Source organism: Panicum virgatum, chromosome 9K, assembly GCF_016808335.1.
Source record: "Panicum virgatum strain AP13 chromosome 9K, P.virgatum_v5, whole genome shotgun sequence".
Classification (NCBI taxonomy): Eukaryota; Viridiplantae; Streptophyta; class Magnoliopsida; order Poales; family Poaceae; genus Panicum; species Panicum virgatum.
The window spans coordinates 27,019,027-27,025,404 of NC_053144.1; positions in this window are offsets into that span (position 1 = coordinate 27,019,027).

Consider the following 6,378-nt stretch of genomic DNA (forward strand, 5'->3'; position numbering starts at 1 on the left):
CTCTTTGTGGCATTTGCCGTATCTCACGAACTATGGGCTTCGTTGTGGAAGTTACTTCTCCAATGCTTATGGTAATGCCTTGCTGCTGAATAGTTGAGTCTTCTCAGCTCTATTTAAGAAGAATGCCCTACAGGACACATGAAACAGAAACACTTTAAGAAAGGTAGTGACTAATCAACATGCATACAAATGATGCTGCCAGCTAGTTTCCTAAATTTCAGTGGAAAATAGAGGTGACTGTACAGATAACATAACAATAACAGTTTCTTAAATCAAATCCTTATTGAAAAAGTGCAAGACCCAGAAATACACACAACCTTTGTCACACGACTGACCCTGCGCCAAGAAGCAAGATCCCAAGAACAAGCTTTGGTGCCTGTTTTTTGCACTGATGTCATTAACCCCCGAAAGAAAGATGTGAAGAAGAAGCAGGATGATCTCTTCAGCAATGCTTTTGGAGCACTCAATGGTTCCTTGGTGTACTTTCTTTCTGTTTCCTGCTTCTTCCCTTGTTTTGCCTTATCTGCATCAGGCTCAGATGAAGTTGGCATGGTGCTGAACTGAACCCATCTGCATCCAAAAAGGCAGAAAGGCACAAATTTAGTTGTAAGCCAATACATTTACATCTACTATATAGTTTGTGAAGCAACAAAATTAGATGAATATGCAAAAAATAAGAAGGCAACAATGAGGCTCTAGAGAATTTCCATACATGAACTACAACATAGGATTCAATTTTCAGAATTGCACATACCAAACAAACGGTGACCATCTCCTGCATATGATCCTGACTGGTAAATACATGCTGTGTAAAGCTGTAGCTGTGGTAATGGGCATGTTCACAGATAAAACTGAATCAAAATATCAATAACATTTTTTTCAACATTAATGGTCACATCTATAACCAAGCATTTGCAACTTTCTAAAATTTTATATTCATTTAACAATAATATCACAAGAATTTGCCTGCCATCTAAGAGAATTACAGTCTTGAGTCCACCCAATAAGTGAATACAAACATCAGCTGCTATTTTTAGTTGTAGAAACTAAATTGCTCGAGTAATGTAAATACAAAGCAACATCCATATGCTTCCCCCCCCCCCCACAAAGATCAGGACTATATACGTCAAGCAACAGATATAGTTAACTCAAACAAAATTATTAAGAACTCCAGCTATGTGGTTGGTGGCATGGGGACCATAAAGAACTCATCTGACACTTTCGAGAAGAGGTGCAGTAATTTTCCTAACAAAATTTATTCATCTGAACAACTGATCAAGTGCATCCACAAATTTAAATGACCAGAGCTATTGCAAACAATTGCATCACAACTGATCAAGTGCATCATTTTTGAACAATAAAAGTTGACGGAGTCATTATCCAAAAGCCAAGATACTCTAATATTGACAGAGCCATTATGCAAAAGCTAAGATATTATAATATTGCAGAGCCATCATCCAAAAGCCAAGATACACGAACTCACCCGTCACCATACAATCTTCAAAGCATCACACCAGGAAGTCATCCATCTGCAGTGATAGCAGAGACAAACCAAAGGAAATTGCAAGAAAGCGAGCCCACAGATGATGGAATACAACTGTAATAGTTTATGTCTGCATGATGGAACATGGAAAATATAAGAGAAGCATACGGTGGCCCCGTGCGGCCTCGCCCACCAGCGATGGCGGCCTCTGCCGCCGGCTTCACGCCCCGCCCGTAGCAGCCTCGCCCACCAGCACCGGAGGCGCAGGGCGGCAGCCCACGCCGGGGAGCACGCGCGCGCCGCACGGCCTGAGGCGCAGGGCGGCAGCCCAGGCCGGCCGCGGGGCACGCATGCGCGCCACACAGCCGGACATCGGTGTTACCGGCGGGCGCAGGAGCCCCGCGCGGCACTGCCGGACGTCGGCGTTCCCGGCGGCGCAGGAGCCCCTTGAGCCGCCCCCGACAGAGGCCGGCCCTTACAGCGGTGTGGCCGACCGACGGCGGAGGAGGCGGCAGGGGACCAAAGGAGGAGGCGGCGCCGGAGTAGATCCACTCTGTACCAAGGTCGGAGAAGGCCGCGCCGGCGTGGATCCAGCCGAAAAGCACGGCGCCGGTGCGGAGGCGGCGCCTAGGGTTAGGGTCGGGAGGAGCTCGTGGGAGGCGTCGTGAGAGTGGACGGGGTGGCCCCCCACCCCTTTCCCTCGCCGGATCTGGAGGGGGAGGAGGGAAGGAGGCGGCCGGAGGCCGGAGCTGAGGAGGGCAAGGGGTGCGGCGGCGGGGGGAGGGAGGGAGAGAGAAAGAGCGCGTGCGGGGGGGGGGGGGGGGGCGTGAGAGGGAGAGGGAGAGGGGAGCGCGCGGGGTGGGGGGTGGGGGTGGAGGGTGGGGCGGCAGGGGCGGGGCGGGGTGTTGGGGGGGTAGGAGTTGGCAGGGATGGACGCGCGGGCGGCGAGCTGAAGCGGTGCATTGAAGCCGGCGGATCCATATAAGATCAGCCGCTCGATTGTGTTGAAGTCGGGTAGGAGAAGATCTCCGCCGTACATTTTGATGGTGCGTGCTTTTCTGTGTAGGATTTGCTGGGTACACAATCATTAGGCATCACTGCGGGGGAAAAAATTCCTGGGTGGCCATAGCGATATTTATTCTGTGACTTATGGGTAGATAAGAATTTTTTGTAGAATGTTTTTTTAGAGTTATAGGGCATGGCCCCAGTCTTACTTATTAAAAACAAGCAGACCTTTAAACCGTTTACAGCACAGTAACAACTCCCAAAGAGAGCATAACAGAGATGAGAGCGAGCATTACATCCAAGGGAAAGACTACGAGCTACTCCTTTTTCCTATCATCAATCTTGCGAGCTTTTTGCCAATTTGCCATTTCAAAGAAGCGGCTTCGCCTATTTACCCCCGTAAGCATTGCCTTCGCCCATTTACCCCCTAAGACTGACTCCAATAGCTCAAGCAAATGGATAGGCAAAAGCAAAAATGCCTCTTCAGGCGACACTGTGCACAATGCATCGCTCTCCAATAGAGAAGGCAAAGCGTGAGTCATTTTGCTTTTGAGGAGAGAGGGGATGCAAAAATGGATTCCCTCTCTCCCCGAATGCATCTTGCCGGGCCCGCGGGCAGAGGAGCGATGGCTTGCGGGAGGGAGGCGCGGCGCAGGAAAGGACGAGCTCGGTGAGCACGGAGGCGGGGCTGGCACGCGAGAGAGGCGCGGCTGCCGGCAAGGACGAGCTCAGCGAGCACAGAGGGAGGCGGGGCCTCGAGCTCGCGGCAGTCGCACGCGGATGGAGGCGGGGCCGGCGCGGTGAGGAGCGGCTGGCGCTGCCACGACCGCCTCCCGAGCGACGGCGAGCAGGAACTCCCTCCCCTTCTCTCCCTTGGCCCGCACGACGACGCGGAGGAGCAGAGGAGGCCGGGCCTTCCTCCTCTATGGCAGATCCTGGGTGGCGGGGCCTCGTCGTCTTCCTTGAGGTCGTTGCCGTCGCCGGGCGGCGGGATCCGCCAGTTCCGCAGTGCCCTCCTGACCTCCACTTCCTCCTCGCCGTCCTCGACGGCGCCTGGGCGGCTGCTGCCATGGCGGCTTCCTCCGGTGGGGCGGAGGAGGACGGCGCGTCCCGCGGCGCCGCGGGAGCCGACGCGGCGGCCCGGTTCTCCCCCGCTGGATTTTGCGTCCGCCGTTGGAGATGAGTAATTTTGCATGGGTGATGCATCTACTGTGCGCGATGCAAACGAATGAATGCCTCTCTCATTTTACGTTGCGTTGTTGGAGTCAGTCTAAGCATTGCCTTCGCCCATTTACGATTCGAGACGCTTCTACTTTGATTATCTCACCACTACGACCGTCTTACCCCTGACCCCGCACGTCAGATCCTTCGTCTCCACCTCTCCATCTTCCTTAGCGCATTGAGAGTAGCCGCCCGAGCACGACGCCGTCCGCCCACTCCATGGCTGTCCGCCCGTGAACACCGCCGCCCTACGCGCCCTCGACCGCGAGCGCCGCTGCGTGCTCGACCTCGCGCGCCGCCCTCTGCCCACTCCACCGCAGCCTCGCCCGTGAACGCCGCTGCCCCTCCCCCTCTACTGCCGAAGCTCGGCAAGGTGGGCTTGAGGTGGAGCCTGGGAAGGTGAGGGTGCCGCTGTTGCGAGGGATTCGAGGGAGATAGAGGATTGGGGCCGGATTTCAGCAGGCCATGGGAGCTCTACTGGAGGAGGAAGAAAGGAGAGGAAGGAGATGGCGGTCCAGGAAGGATTACGCGGCGGTGTCGGGTTCGACCAGCGGCGCAGCAGCAGGGGATGGGCACGGTCTTCGACTGGGCCCGCACACCACGCCCAGGAATGATGGAGGAGGAAGAGGAGTGTTGTCGGTGTCCCGACCCGGGGGCCTGGATCCCAACTAGTGAATGCTGCGTGTTTCCTCGTCCCAGATGATGATGCAAGAGGCAACACAATAACGCACGGTTTATCCTGGTTCCGGCCGCGGGGCCGTACGCCCAGCAAAGGGGGTGTGCGAGGGCACTATATTATCTTGCACCCAGAGGGCTTGTAGTAGGGGATACAAGCGAGGCGAGAGAGGGAGGAAGGCTCCCAAGTCTCTGCTAGAAGAGGGGTTGGGCGTGGCGAATAGGGATGAGTGCTCAGTAGTCCTGAGCGTTCTCTGAGAGAGAAGCGAGAGAGCCAGAAAGAGAAGCCCGCCTCATCCTTTTATAGTCACAAGGAGGGGCGGTGCACATGAGTGGGGGCGTGGAAGTTGTCGTTTTCCCCCGAATCGCGGGGGTACAGTGGTCGGACACTGTTGAAAGTACACTGTGGGGCATGGCGTCAGGCGTGGCAGTCGTCCTGGATGTCGTCCTTGGTCCTGCAGAGATCGCGTCGGCGTCCTGCCAGCCCCTGTAAGTGGCATGGTCTTCTATATACGGCGCGGTGGCATTCGGTGGGCCCTGCGGGCCAGGGTCCGGCATGCACCAGCGGCAGCGGTAGAAGTAGCGGGGGGCGCGGCGGCCTCGGACCCCCTGGTCGGAGTGCGGGTGTGCACCCTAGGAGGTCCGGGGGACACGCGGAGGGGGGAGGTCCGGGACTGCGTCAGTGTGTGCTGAGCGCCCCTCTCTGAAGGACGGACCCCTTCCCCAGCGGGCGGCGGGTCCAGACGGTCGGTGTAGGCAGAAAAGTAACGGGAGCAGTGCCGAGCCTGTCTTATCCCGCGTCGTAGGTCCCACAGTGCTGCTACATCGTCCGGGATGGCAGAGTGGTGACTGGAGTCAGCGGATGGGACCCCGGTCACATCCACTGTGGGAATGCGGCCCTACGCCGCCTGTCCTGGGTGCCGTGGCGGAGTTGCTGGCCTTTAATGCCTTCGTACGACGAGCGGTTGGGCGGCAGGGCCATTCGTCCTTTGTGCCGAGGGTGGCCTCGAGCGAAGCGGAGATGAGTTACTCCCTCGAGGGTAGGTTCGCTACCCTCGAGCGAGGCGGAGATGTGTTGCGCGGTCGAGGGTCCCGAGGGGAGCCCTCGAGCGAGGCGGAGATGAGTCACCCGCTCGAGGGTAGATCCGCTACCCTCGAGCGAGGCGGAGATTGTCCAGCGGGCCCGAGAGGAACCCTCGAGCGAGGCGGAGATCGTTCTGCGAGTTCAAGGGGGAGGCAAATGGGCCGCACGCTGGGCTTCTTTGAGTCCTTTCCTTTCTTCCGGATGGGAAGAAGGCCGTGGGCTTTAGTGGGCTCAGTTGTTTAACATGTGTTTGTGTTTTTCAGAGTGATCTTAGTACTACGATTAGGGTGTCCCTAATCGTGGTACCCGACAAGCGTCACGCGCAAGATCAGGCATCTCCGGCGAGCTGCTCGGCTGCGGGCGAGCTCAAGCTCAAGTGTCGCGGGTAAGGTTGGGTGGCGCGCGCGAGCTCGGAGACGGATTCAGTGACTTGCCTTGAGCAAGTCACGGCGTAACTGGCGGCTGTCTATCCACCTTCCAAATGTGATCCAAGGGGAGGAACGGTTGCTCGCAAATATTATAGGTCACGCGCGTTACTGGGATTCATTTTGTCGCATAAGCATTTTTTTCGTAGCTCGGCCCGCTCGCTTCCTTTATTTTATTCGCCGGCCCAGCTCCCGCTTTCATTTCCCCTGTCATTCTAGTTCTTCGAGGATAGAGTTTCCTGGCGTCGGCGGGTCAGATCTTTTCTGCAATGCCTTCAAGGATTCGCCGGCAACTCCAACGGTTGGCAGCCGGTTCTTCTCCTGTAGCGCCTCCAGTGCTTCACCGGTGAGGAGGATTTGCTGGTGATTCTAATGGTCGGCGGCCGGTTCTTCTCTATAGCGCCTCTAGGGCTACACCGGCGAGGAGGATTCGCCGGCGATTCCAAGGCTTCTCCGACGTGGGGGCTTTCTCATGTTAGGGAAGG